Source organism: Mizuhopecten yessoensis, unplaced genomic scaffold (genome assembly GCF_002113885.1).
Source record: "Mizuhopecten yessoensis strain PY_sf001 unplaced genomic scaffold, ASM211388v2 scaffold716321, whole genome shotgun sequence".
Taxonomy (NCBI): domain Eukaryota; kingdom Metazoa; phylum Mollusca; class Bivalvia; order Pectinida; family Pectinidae; genus Mizuhopecten; species Mizuhopecten yessoensis.
In genome coordinates this window covers 818958-834081 of record NW_018480058.1, presented here as the reverse complement: position 1 = coordinate 834081, position 15124 = coordinate 818958, and the positions used below count along the sequence as shown (strand labels likewise).

At 33.0% G+C, this 15124-nt stretch overlaps 1 long non-coding RNA gene across 1 annotated transcript in view; it reads left to right on the top strand.

The window, feature by feature from the left end:
• Positions 1-7122, top strand: part of LOC110443029 — a 9965-nt gene extending 2843 nt beyond the window's left edge. The window contains exon 3 of the long non-coding RNA XR_002462070.1: positions 7005-7122. This is a non-coding gene — a long non-coding RNA (uncharacterized LOC110443029). The remainder of the gene's footprint in view (positions 1-7004) is intronic.
• Positions 7123-15124: the final 8002 nt, after the last annotated feature.

Below are 15124 nucleotides of genomic sequence, written 5' to 3'. Positions count from 1 at the left end.
AAGTATTCTAGTACCAGCTATATCACTCCTTGTCGTCCTACATGTAAGTATTCTAGTACCAGCTAAATCACTTGTCGTCATACATGTAAGTATTCTAGTACCAGCTATATCGCTCCTTGTCGTCCTACATGTAAGTATTCTAGTACCAGCTATATCGTTCCTTGGCGTCCTACATGTAAGTATTCTAGTACCAGCTAAATCACTTGTCGTCATACACGACATGGAAGTATTCTAGTACCGGCTATATCGCTCCTTGTCGTCCTACATGCAAGTATTCTAGTACCAGCTATATTTCACCTTGTCGTCCTAAATGTAAGTATTCTAGTACCAGCTATATCATTCCTTGCCGTCCTACATGTAAGTATTCTAGTACCAGCCATATCGTTCCTTGTCGTCCTAAATGTAAGTATACTAGTACCAGCTATATCGTTCCTTGTCGTCCTAAATGTAAGTATTCTAGTACCAGCTATATCATTCCTTGCCGTCCTACATGTAAGTATTCTAGTACCAGCTATATCGCTCATTGTCGTCCTACATGTAAGTATTCTAGTACCAGCTTTATCCCTCCTTGTCCTACATGTAAGTATTCTAGTACCAGCTAAATCCCTTGTCGTCATACATGTAAGTATTCTAGTACCAGCTATATCGCTCATTGTCGTCATACATGTAAGTATTCTAGTACCAGCTATATCGCTCATTGTCGTCCTACATGTAAGTATTCTAGTACCAGCTTTATCACTCCTTGTCCTACATGTAAGTATTCTAGTACCAGCTAAATCCCTTGTCGTCATACATGTAAGTATTCTAGTACCAGCTATATCGCTCATTGTCGTCATACATGTAAGTATTCTAGTACCAGCTATATCGCTCATTGTCGTCCTACATGTAAGTATTCTAGTACCAGCTAAATCACTCCTTGTCGTCCTACATGTAAATATTCTAGTACCGGCTATATCGCTCCTTGTCGTCCTGCATGTAAATATTCTAGTACCGGCTATATCGCTCCTTGTCGTTCGACATGGAAGTATTCTAGTACCTGCTATATCGCGCCTTGTCGTTCGACATGGAAGTATTCTAGTACCGGCTATATCGCTCCTTGTCGTCCTACATGTAAGTATTGTAGTACCAGCTATATCACTCCTTGTCGTCCTACGTGTAAGTATTCTAGTACCAGCTAAATCACTTGTCGTCCTACATGTAAGTATTCTAGTACCAGCTTTATCCCTCCTTGTCCTACATGTAAGTATTCTAGTACCAGCTATACCGCTCCTTGTCGTCCTACATGTAAGTATTCTAGTACCAGCTATATTTCACCTTGTCGTCCTACATGTAAGTATTCTAGTACCAGCTATATCATTCCTTGCCGTCCTACATGTAAGTATTCTAGTACCAGCTATATCGTTCCTTGTCGTCCTAAATGTAAGTATACTAGTACCAGCTATATCGTTCCTTGTCGTCCTAAATGTAAGTATTCTAGTACCAGCTTTATCGTTCCTTGTCGTCCTACATGTAAGTATTCTAGTACCAGCTATATCGTTCCTTGTCGTCCTAAATGTAAGTATTCTTGTACCAGCTATATCGTTCCTTGTCGTCCTACATGTAAGTATTCTAGTACCAGCTATATCGTTCCTTGTCGTCCTAAATGTTAGTATACTAGGACCAGCTATATCGTTCCTTGTCGTCCTAAATGTAAGTATTCTAGTACCAGCTATATCGTTCCTTGTCGTCCTAAATGTTAGTATACTAGTACCAGCTATATCGTTCCTTGTCGTCCTAAATGTAAGTATTCTAGAACTACTAGGAAGGTCCCAGATCTCTCCATGGCTTCAGAAGAATTCATGTATAGCTTACAACGCTAAGGTTTTTCCATATCCTTTTAAGTATCATTGTAAAGGGTATTCTTGTACAACTAAGAGGACCCAAAACACTCCTTGGCTTCAGAAGACGGAGATTGCTCCATGGCTTTGTAAATATTTTAGTATAGCTAAAGAGAGGCACTCGTGCCGTTCTATGTCTGTGTAAGTATTCTGGAACAGCGACCTATGAACACATGGTTAGAGAGCGCACTCAGATTATTCTATAGCTTTTGAGGACCCTAGCTTCTAGGCTCGATCTTTTTTTTTTTTTTTTTTTTTTTGGAACAATATCACTAAAATGGTAAAATTTCATAATTTCACAAAGGCATTTTAGAAACAATCTACATCTTCTACAACAATTTGTAATAACATATGATAGATATTGACTTCCTTATATCAGGTAGAAGTGTTTTAGCAGCCTTACTACTATGTATTTCACTTACTGAGATAGCGGTAGTACAAACAAATTGTCAGTTTGCATAGCAATATGGAGAGAAGACACATTCAATAAATAGAAAACAGCAACTGTGACGATCGCATATATAATGTATTGAAACACCAGATGCAAACATGAGTTCTTAAAAGTACATGTATAAACATATCTGCAATAGAAAAAAAAAAGTAACATATATTGCTTCAATGAACAGGCCATAATATCAATCTGAATCAATGTGTATGTCTAACTTGTATAGATAATGATCACTACAAATATGAAATAAAAAGGCGAAGTAAACAAGCACATGTTTTATCATTGAATAAGTCGATATGATTTAATACACGATATAGCTATTACTACACGATAAAGCCATTACAACACGATATAGCCATTACAACACGATATAGCCATTAAAATACGATAAAGCCATTACAACATGATATAGCCATTAAAACACGATATAGACATTACTACACGACACAGCCCTTACTACACGACACAGCCATTACTAAACGATATAGCCATTACTACATGATAAAGTCATATATATGTAGCCATTTCAACACTATGTAGCCATTACAACACGATGTAGCCATTACTACACGATACATCCATTACTACACGAATGAGCTATTCCTTCACGATATAGCCATAACTACACGATATAACCATTACTACACGATATACAAGTCATTACTTCATTATATGCAGGCCATTACTACACGATATGGCCGTTACTACACGTTATAGCCATTACTACAAGATTTAGCCATTATTACACGATATAGCCATTACTACACGATATAACCATTACTACACGATAAATCAATTACAATGTACTACACGATATAGTCATTACTACACAATATCGTCATTACTACACGACATCGCCATTACTACACGATAAAGCAATTACTACACGATATAGCCGTCACTTCACGATATAGACATTACTACACGATATAGCCATCACTGCACGATATATCTATTACTATATGATATAGATATTACTGCATGATATAGCCATTACTACACGATATAGCTATTACTACACGATCTAGCCATCACTACACGACACAGCTATGAATTCACGATATAGTTATTACTACACGATATAGTTATTACTACACGATAAACCATTACAACACGATATAGCCATTACAACACGATATAGCCATTAAAATACGATGTAGCCATTACAACACGATATAGCGATAAAAATACGATAAAGCCATTGCAACATGATATAGCCATTAAAACACGATATAGACATTACTCCACGACACAGCCCTTACAACACGACACAGCCATTACTACACGATATAGCCATTACGACATGATAAAGCCATTTATATGTAGCCATTACAACACGGTGTAGCCATTACTACACGATACAGCCATTACTATACGAAATAGCTATTCCTTCACGATATAGCCATAACTACACGATATAACCATTACTACACGATATACAAGTCATTACTACACAATATGCAGGCCATTACTACACAATTTGGCCGTTACTGCACGTTATTGCCATAACTACAAGATTTAGCCATTATTACACGATATAACCATTACTACACGATATAGTCATTACAACACGATATAGTCATTACTACACGACATAGCCATTACTACAGGATAAATCAATTACTACACGATATAGCCGGTACTTCACGATATAGCCATTACTACACGATATAGCCGTCACTTCATGATATAGACATTACTACACGAAATAGTTATTACTGTAAGATATAGCCATTACAACACAATGCAGCCATTACTGCACGATATATCTGTTACTATAGGACATAGCCATTAATACACGACATAGCTATCACTATATGATATAGCTATTACTGCACGATATAGCCATTACTACACGATATAGCTATTACTACACGATCTAGCCGTTACTTCACGATATAGCTATTACTATACGATATAGCTTTTACTATACGATATAGCCATTACTACACGACATAGCTATTACTATAAAATATAGATATTACTGCACGATATAGCCATTAATACACGACATAGCTATTACTGTACACGATAAAGTCATTACTACACGATAAAGTTATTACTACAAGATATATCCATTACTCTACGATATAGCCATTACAACACAATGCATCCATTACTACACGATATAGCTATTACAACACGATCTAGCCGTTATTTCACGATATTGCTTTTACTATACGATATAGCTATTACTACACGATATAGCCATTACTACACGACATAGCTATTACTATATGATATAGCTATTACTGCACGATATAGCCATTACTACACGATATAGCTATTACAACACGATCTAGCCGTTATTTCACGATATAGCTATTACTATACGATATATTTATTACTATAGGACATAGCAATTACTACAAGACAAAGCTATTACTATACGATATAGCCATTACTACACGATATACAAGACATTACTACACACTATGCAGGCCATTACTACACTATATGGCCATTACTACACGTTATAGCCATTACTACAATATTAAGCCATTATTACACGATATAACCATTACTACACGATATAGTCATTACTACACGATATAGTCAATACTACACGACATAGCCATTACTACACGATATAGCCGCCACTTCACGATATAGACATTACTACACGATATAGTTATTACTGCAAGATATAGCCATTACTACACGATATAGCCATTACTATACGACATAGCTATTACTATATGATATAGCTATTACTGCACGATCTAGCCATTACTACACAATATAGCTATTACAACACGATCTAGCCGTTATTTCACGATTTAGCTATTACTATACGATATAGCTATTACTACACGATATAGTTATTACTATATGATATAGCTATTACTGCACGATATAGCCATTACTACACGATTTAGCTATTACTACTCGATCTAGCCGTTACTTCACGATATAGCTATTACTATACGATATAGCTATTACTACACGATATAGTTATTACTACAAGATATATCCATTACTCTACGATATATTTATTACTATAGGACATAGCCATTACTACAAGACAAAGCTATTACTTTACGATATAGCCATAAATACAGCCATTACTACATGATATAGCCATCACTACACAATATAGTCATAACTTCACCATATAGCCATTACTACACGATGTTGCCATTACTACAAGATAAATCCATTACTACACGACAAAGCGATTACTACACGATATAGTCATTATTACACGATATTACCATTACTATACGATATAGTTATTACTACAAGATATATCCATTACTTTACGATATAGCCATTACTACAAAACAAAACTATTACTATACGATATAGCCATAAATACAGCCATTACTACATGATATAGCCATTACTACACGATGTAACCTTGACTACACGATGTAGCCATTACTTCACGATATTACCATTGCTATACGATAAAGCCATTACTACACGATATAGTCATTACTACACGATATAGTTATTACTAAAAGATATATCCATTACTCTACGATATAGCCATTACTACAAAACAAAGCTATTACTATACGATATAGCCATCATTACACAATATAGTCATTATTACACAATATAGCCATTACTACACGATGTAGCCATGACTACACGATATTGCCATGACTACACGATATAGTTATTACTACACGATAGAGCCATTACTACACAATGTAACCTTGACTACACGATATAGCCATTACTGCACAATATACAGATCATCACTAATTAGCCATTATTTCATGAAATAGCCATTATTACAAGATATAGCCATAACTACACGATATAGCCATTACTACAAGACAAATCCATTGCTACACGATATAGCCACTACTACACGACAAAGCGATTACTACACGATATACAGATCATCACTAATTCGCCATTATTTCATTACTACAAGATATAGCCATTACTGCACGATATACATGTAGCCATACATGCAACTACACGATATAGCCATTACTACACGATATAACCATTACTACACGATATAACCATTACTACACGATGAAGCCTATAATACACGATGAAGCCATTACTACACGATATAACCATTACTACACGAAAGACCCATTGCTACACGATATAGCCATTGCCACACGATATAGTCATTACTACACGATATAGCCATTACTACACGAAAGAGCCATTGCTACACGATATAGCCATTGCCACACGATATAGTCATTTCTACACGATATAGCCATTGCTACACGATATAGCTACAAGTACTTGTATTGACTGCACTTTATAGCAATCACTACATGATATAGCAATTACTGTGCGATAAAGCAATTACTGTGCGATAAGGCTATTTCTGTCTGATATAGCCATTATTACACGATAAATCATCAACTGCACGGTGTAGCCATTACTTCCTGACAAATCCATCAGACATGTATTTGTAAAGTTATATATCATTTAAGCGTGCCAGCAAAAAAATAAATTTTACTTTTTTCAACCTCTGAATATTTAATTGATGTTTTAATAGATCTTTGACAAGTTTCTTTTTATTATTATAGATTTTATTATTACTACATATAACTCTTGTTTTCTTCTTCAACGACATAGATTTAGCAATTGTCGGGCACATCATTTTGAAAGGCATTTTAACAAAAATAGAAAATAAATAACAAGAAAGAAAATGATCATTTTTGAGTAACTCTTTTTTTTTTTTTTGTCTTTTACAGCATGTCAAGGTTGGAATAACCCAGGTATGGGAGGAAGGTAATTTCCCTATCGCCTTACGTGATCAACTCTGTCAAAGTGATCTGATTCCTTGATGCCAGCTTATTATTAAAGTTTAATCTGAATAAATTCTGTGTGCAGGTTATATATATAAGTACAATTAAATATCGGAAGAATGTATTGGTAAAGTACATACGCTGGGAAAAAACGATCGGTCAATTACCGACGACCTTATTGGATCTGATGAGCTTAAGCCTAAAAGTCGTCTGTATCACAAACTCAAGATTCTCTAGGTATAAAATAAATCTCGTTTCTCAACGAAGTCATACATGTATGACAAATTGTACTTAAAGTTACCTTCCCGCTTACCATCGCTGTTTTTACTGATCGGGAGGATAAAACTGTGTTTCCTTACATGGCAAACGTCATTAACTTTCCGTTAACACCACAATCAGGGTGTGAAAGGTCTCAAAGATATAAAACTTTCGTTAATACTAAGTCTTCAATGAATAATAAAGTTGTTTAATCGACCTTAATCAATTAAAATGAAAGCACGTGTATTGTATAAACATTACCTCTGACCCTGTCGAACACGTAGTATTGTGTTAATATAACCTATGACCCAGTCGAACATATAGACGCCATTCGTTGGAATTGCTTATGCATGATAATAACGTAAACATGGTTTTAACCATGCGCGCGATGAGAGAAGTAGCAGTCGAGAAAATGTTATACTTGACACAAATTTAAGTAAATGAAATATTGAATATTTTCATACCGATATACTTTAAACAATTTTTCTTTTCTTTTATGACTTCCTTTTCCTGACAGATTGTGGCACGGTAAATTTAATGCATTAAAATTAATGCAGTCTCTAAATTTCTTACATTACATTGAACAAGTACATGCATAAAAACACAGCTTAATTTACCGCAATTAAGAAAACATAATATATATTTGTATTTATTGAAAATGTACTACTTGTAATACAACTGATTTGATCGATCTATTTAGTGCTGTGTCACCGACAAATTGTTTATGGTACGAGTTATTTCCCTTCGATCAAATTAAATCTTCATCGTCAGCGTTAGAATTGATTGAGAATCCAGGCAACTGTGATTTACATGAAAAGAACGCTTAACTAATTTCGAAACCTTTACACAACAGACTTAGCAAATCAAATAGCCAGTTTTTTTCATGTCCATTTATTGCATTTCACTTTTTGAAAAGATGTAACGCAACAACTTTTTGTTCTAGTCATAAGCATCATTTATAAACCTCTACTTTATTCACCCTACTTAAAAAGATTTCGCTAAATTCAGTTCAGTTCAGTTTTTATTACCTTGAACCTTACGGCTCATCAGTTCAAAATAAACATTTATACAAGGATAAACAATACAATCACTATCACCCATATACATACCCACAAATACACACACACATAACCATTGGTATATAGTGCAGAGAGACATCCCTCTTTATATAGGTACATTGTGTATAGTCGTTTCTTTTCTTATTACTCAGTTTAATATATTTGGCTAAATTTGTTACACATGTAACTGTTTTCTGTTCCCTGTTTCCATAAGTTGGATAAATGTATACATGCTAGGTCTTTCATAGTAATATTTCTTAATAAAACGCTTTCTTAAATCTAAATAACATTCACATTTTAATATAAAATGAAATTCATCTTCGATATCCCCACTGTTGCAGTATACACAAATGTTCTTTCAATCCTATCTACATTGTTATACCTACCAATTTCAATATTTAATTTGTAAGATGACAGCCTAATTTTTATAATTTCTTTAAGATTTGTATTTCCTATGGGTTTTGTTAAATATGGTTGTAAACAGAAATTTTCGCCAATAAACTTGTACAGTGAACACTTAGAAGATGATTTTTTTTTTCTTTACATTTTTGCTTAAATATATCACACATTCTGCTTTTAATAATATTCATAATATTATCGGATGTATAGGTATCTCCATATTGCCATATGTACCCTACCCCCATTCTAAATAGTTCGTTTCGTACTCCATTCATCCATTCACTACCATTTTCTAACATTTCTTGATAACATGCATGTAGAACACAATTGTCAGTTTGTTTCAATTTTAACCAGTATTTAAAAATTCTAAATTTCTTAATTATTTCCAAAGGCAATCTTTCTAATTCTTGGTGAACCATAAAATTTGCAGTAGATTTCTTAACCCCTAATAATTTTTTACAATAACTTAAATATATTTTCTCTATATCTGGTGCTTTATGAAAGCCCCAAACTTCCGCTCCATAATTAAAAATACTACAGACGTATGTATCGAAAACATGAAGCTGAGTTTCAACGTTAAAATAATTTTTCTTATACGCTTTGATATTGAAACCAATGCTTTTCTTCATTGTTCAGCGATTTTTTGTTGAGGTTTTTTGAATTTACCATTAAAATTCATTAATATACCCAGGTAATTAAATTCATCTACAATATCTAAAACACCTCCATCAAAGTACCACTTATCTTTTTTCTCTTAATTTAACTCCGTTACGGTAAACCATCACCTTGGTTTTAGAAGTATTAACCGTAAGATTCCATTTATTTGTATAAAGTAATAATGTATCTAACATTTTCTGCAATCCCTCAAAAGTTTCGGGCAATAACACCATATCGTCTGCATACATCATTAAAAATATATTAATAGTTTGTAGCTCTATAGAAGGACACCCTTCTGTTAAAAAAATCATTTCGCAACCATTCACACACAAAAAGAACAATAGAGGAGACATAATTTCCCCTTGAAATAATCCATTTTTACATTGAAACAAATCTGACATGTTTTTGTTATACTTTACACAACATTTTACATCTCTGTACAAAGAACGTATAATATTCAACATCTTTCCTTCTTTACCTTCTTTGATAAGTTTGTACCACAAATTCTGTCTAGTAACGAAGTCAAAAGCTTTTTTGTAATCAATAAAACAGCAATACAGTCTATTTCTATTTTTCACGGTTTTACTTATTAATGTGTGTAATACAAATATAGCGTCAATAGTTGATAAATTCTTCCTAAAACCAAACTGAGCATCACTTAATTTAGAATAGTCACTATCGAAATTACAGCAAGACGCTCATTAAGAATTGATGTAAAAAAATTCCCTAAACAACTTACTAAAGTAATTATTGGTATCGTTCTTGTCTCCTTTCTTAAAAATAGGAATTATATTACCTACCCACTATGATAAAAATCCAGATTTAAAAACATTGTTGAACAGTTCCACAGGGCATTGCATAAGTACATCTTTACCCTTAATAAAATACTCATTTATCAGTAGATCTGGCCCACACGCCTTCGAGTTTATTTTATGATTTATTGATGGCTTTGAGCGCTTCACTTTCAGATATCTGATCATCTAATTCTTGAAACATAGTATTTGGTATATTAACATCATAATCATTTAAAACTTATTAACCATTTCATTTCTCAACAGGTTCCGTTGAAGACAATTCGCTAAAATACTTAAAAAATCTTGTTCACTAAGATCCCCCTTATCGTTATTTTTTCTTTTCTTGAATCTACTATAGAAAGCCTTAGGGTTACTTTTTCGCAAGTAATCCATCATATTACCTTGTTGACCTATATATTCACGCTTTAATCTAGTTTCCAGTTTTTTATAGTTACGCTTTTTAGATATAAAAATGTTCTTATTTTCCTCTGACTTAAGTGAATTAAAAGTAAATAATGCGTTTTTGTATTGAATATATCTGTTTTTACAAACTTCGTTAAACCATAGTTTATCCTCCACTCGAACTTTTTTTTTTACTTTTCTAGAGGTGTATTTAGAAACATTTAAAGGCATTAATAATTCATTTGATATATTAGTAAACTTATTCACACACTCATCTATACATTTTTGATTATCCTCAATATTATTACAGGCATTAAATAACTCTCTACGGTTTTCCTCTAGTAAATGCAATGCTCTCTCTGCATGATCCTCACTCTATTAAACATTTGTAGATATATTATCTTTATCATTATAATCAGGTACAACTACATTTTGTTCAAATGAATCTACAGTCAAACATTAAATATTCCACTCTCAAAGTGAGTAATATTCTTTAAAAAACCATCAACAGCCAATACATAATCTATTAGACTGGATCTCCTACTATTCAAAAAAGTTATGCTACCATTAGGATCATCTTTATGTCGTCCATTTACAATTCTCAAGGAAGTAGATTTACACAGTGAAAGAAGATGTCTTCCAAATTGGTTAATATGCAGGTCAGAATTGGAACGTTTGGATGGTACAGAATCATTAACATAATTTACAATACATGTATTTGAAATAACATGCGCAGGCCCTTGATTAACAATATCATAACTTATATAATCGTCGTAAGTACCCGTTCTACTATTGAAATCTCCTAGTACAATCACTTTACCTAATCCTTTATATTCACACACCATTTCCTCAAGGCAAAAATATCAATTTCACATTTGTAATAAAAAACATTATTTACAGGTGGGAAATAACAAGCAAATGCATATATATCACTGACATTTATTTCTAATGTTATTGGATATTTTTAACAATACAATGTTTAAATTAATGTTATCTATAACCCTACAATAATCTCAGATAGTTGATTTAATAAAAATTACAATTCCACCGCCTTTACCATGCATTCTTGGAAACACACAGCTGTCATAACCTTCCAATTCCTCTTCATCCTCTTTCTCAACCCACGTTTCATACAAACATTCACAGCATTGCCCTGACTTTGCAATCCAAGGACTCTATATCAAAACATCACCGTAGACTACCTCCTTCGGAAATTTCCGTAAAAGCCTTACAGAAATTACCAAACCAGTCCGGTGTGAGATTGACGAAGTGTATACTGTCGACCTGATTCCAACCAGTTGTTTTCGATCTTGAGAAAACAGAACAGACAATATTAAAGACTATTTTGTTGATATTAATTCAATTAAAGATGGTAGGTTTCTAAGAGTAACAATACAAATTGATGAAAAACATATTAATATATTTATGATATATGTCCCAAATACTAGTCGGGATTTTTTGATATGTTAGCAAAAGACTTGCAAAACCATAAATCAACTTGACAGGTGTGTGATAACAAGGCATCGTGAGGATAACTGTGTATGAAACTCAAAAGTATTATGAATGATTTTAATTTATATCGCGATATATGCAGGAACAGAAATCGTGATTGTTCTGTGTTTTCCAGAAAACGAAGTAGAAATGAAAGTATGTCACATAGTAGAATAAACTATTTTCTGATAGAGAGACATTTATCGGCTACTGGTATGTAATGTCTATTACAATGATACGTCGTGTAGTGATCATGGCATAGTAACTATGAAACTTGATTTAAGTCAGGTAGAGAGAGATTCGGGTTATATGGATTTTTAATAATCATTTTTTATATGAAACTGAAAATGTTGATACATGTATGATTAAAGATATGATTTTAAATGCCAAAACGTGAAGAATTGTATAAAATTGAACCACTTGTTTGGTAGGATAATTTGAAGCATGAAATAAAAAAAAACCACATCGCAGACATTAGGGAAAAGGCGACATAAAGAAAAGAATGAACAGTATTTTAAACTTTAGGACAAGTTGCGAGATCTATCTGTTCAACTAGCAGGGTCCAGTGATAAATGTCTCTCTCGGAATTTTCAAGAGCTCAAATCTGAGCTTGAACGTTTTGAGGAAGAAAAATGTAAAGGTGCGGTCTTGCGTTCTAAAGCCAGACGGGCTATTAAGAGTGACCGTAATACTGCACAATTTTTGAGGCTTGAAAAACACAGTTTAAAAGTAATGAAAGATTTGCAAAATAGACCGCGGAGATGTAATACGTAATACTGTTTCAATGTTATATGAAATATATATGTTTTATAGAAAGTTGTACTCGTGTGTTAAAGTAAATGATGAGGAAATTGATGATTTTTTTAAATGTATTGATAAAAAGTTATCTCAAAAAGACTGATTTAAGATTTACCTATTAAAGAGGAAGAAGAAAAACTATGAAACTTGATATCGTAGGTCTTGCCTATGAAAACAAAGGTGACAAAAATAAACTTCAGAACTGGAGGCCCGTAAGACTCCTCAATGTTGATTTTAAAATTTTGGCTAGGATCATTTCAAACAGACTGAAAAAAGTTTTCCCCAGCAATATCTCCCCTTAACAATGTTGTGGAATGATGGGGCGGTATATAGCTGATAAAGATCATGCATTCGTGATGTAATTGATCTTGCAGAATATGATAAACTAGGAGGATATTTACTTAAAATTGATCAAGAAAAAGCTTTTGATTGAGTTAGTCATGACTATCTGGAAAAGGTTCCACAGAAATTTGGTTTCGGAAATTATCTTATTAATTGGATTAATTTTTTTATAGTGATATTCATAGCAGTGTTAATGTAACGGGTTTTTAACTCGATATTTTCCTATATTGAATTCAGTAAGGCAGGAGTGCCCTATATCCGCGATGTTATATGTTTTAACAGCTGAACTGCTTGATCAATCAATTTAAAAAAATAACAATATCTATGGAATTCAGGTGCCTATGTCAAAAACAGAGGCTCAGATATTTCAGCATGCTGATGACACAACACTGACTTTATCTAGTAAATACGGAAATTGAGAAATAAAAAGTGTATTGATACAGGTAAACTTACAGAAACAGAAGCATGTGCGTTTCAAATTAAACTTTTAAAAGAAACAATGCTTGTACTTGGTGTGAATTTAGGTTCAGACATGAGAAGGTACGAGAATCTCAATTGGGAAGGTAAAATTATATGTAAAATGTTGACCGCGTGGTCTCAAAGATATTTGACCATCCAGGGTCGTGCTACTGTTATTTTATCTTTATTACTGTCAAAACGTTGGCATGTTCTGTCTGTTGCTTCGATATCAGAGAAACACAAAATTCAAATTTAGAATCTTCGTTTTAAGTTTCTCTGTATTAGTTGTGTACACCTTGTATCTTATAAAACAATAATAGGTTAAAAAATAAAAGGTTAACAGTTTCCTGATATTGATTTGAAGATGAAGTCCTTTAGTGTTAAGTTCGCTTTTAGATTACTCAGAAATGATAAATATTATGGAAGGACACAGGAAAATACTTTTTATCTTGGATAGCGAATATGAAACTTGGGTTGTCATGTTTGTGTTGTAATTTAAATGTTCACAATTACAAGGTATTCCCTGTTTTTATCGAGAAATGTTGTTAGCATGGGCGGACATATTTAAGTTTTTTTTAGAATTTGGGGAAAATAGTGATATATTTTAATCCTCACAGTGCATCCAACTTATTAAGAGTTTTCCTGAGAAGGTAATCAACACTGTATTAAGGCACAGTTACGATCAAACGTGTGTGGTAGATCTCGTTGTTACACTACAAAGAACACCGGTAGCGGGCATGTTTTGGGAAAATACGTGTTTAGCATTGTAAATGCACATTTTTAACTTATGCATAATGCTGTTTTTACGCGTCAGAAATTATTCATGTTTAGTATATCTGATACGGATATTTGTCCTGTTTGTAAAGTTACAACGGAGGATCTGTGGCACATGTTTTTAGTTTGACCTTAATTACAAAATTTGTAATTGTTATGCTTTTTTAGAAATTTACTTGATAAATGTAAGTGATTTGCTAGTGCTGATACAGGTAATGTTAATAGTATCAATATTGACCGCCTAGTTTTATTGGGATTTTATGAAAATGGCAGAGAGTAAACAATTATATAATTAGTTTTACATGTACATTGAGTGTTGCAAGGTATTGTGTATATAATCGGCGAGAACTTGTTATGTGTATAGAAGGAAATGTTGATATTGAAAAGGTTTTTTTAATCCCCATCAAACGTTTTGTAAAATATGTTTTTTAAATATAATAAAACAGAGAAAATAATAGGACATTATTTGCAAAATATTTCACTAAGAACAATGACGTTATTTTTTGTTGAGAGATGGTGATGTTCAAATTGTGTTTTAAATTTTGAGTAATTGCATGTTTGCTTGTATGTTCTTTATAATTGATTTTATAAAGTGTTATTTTAAAGGCATGAACTATACATGTATCTGTGATAA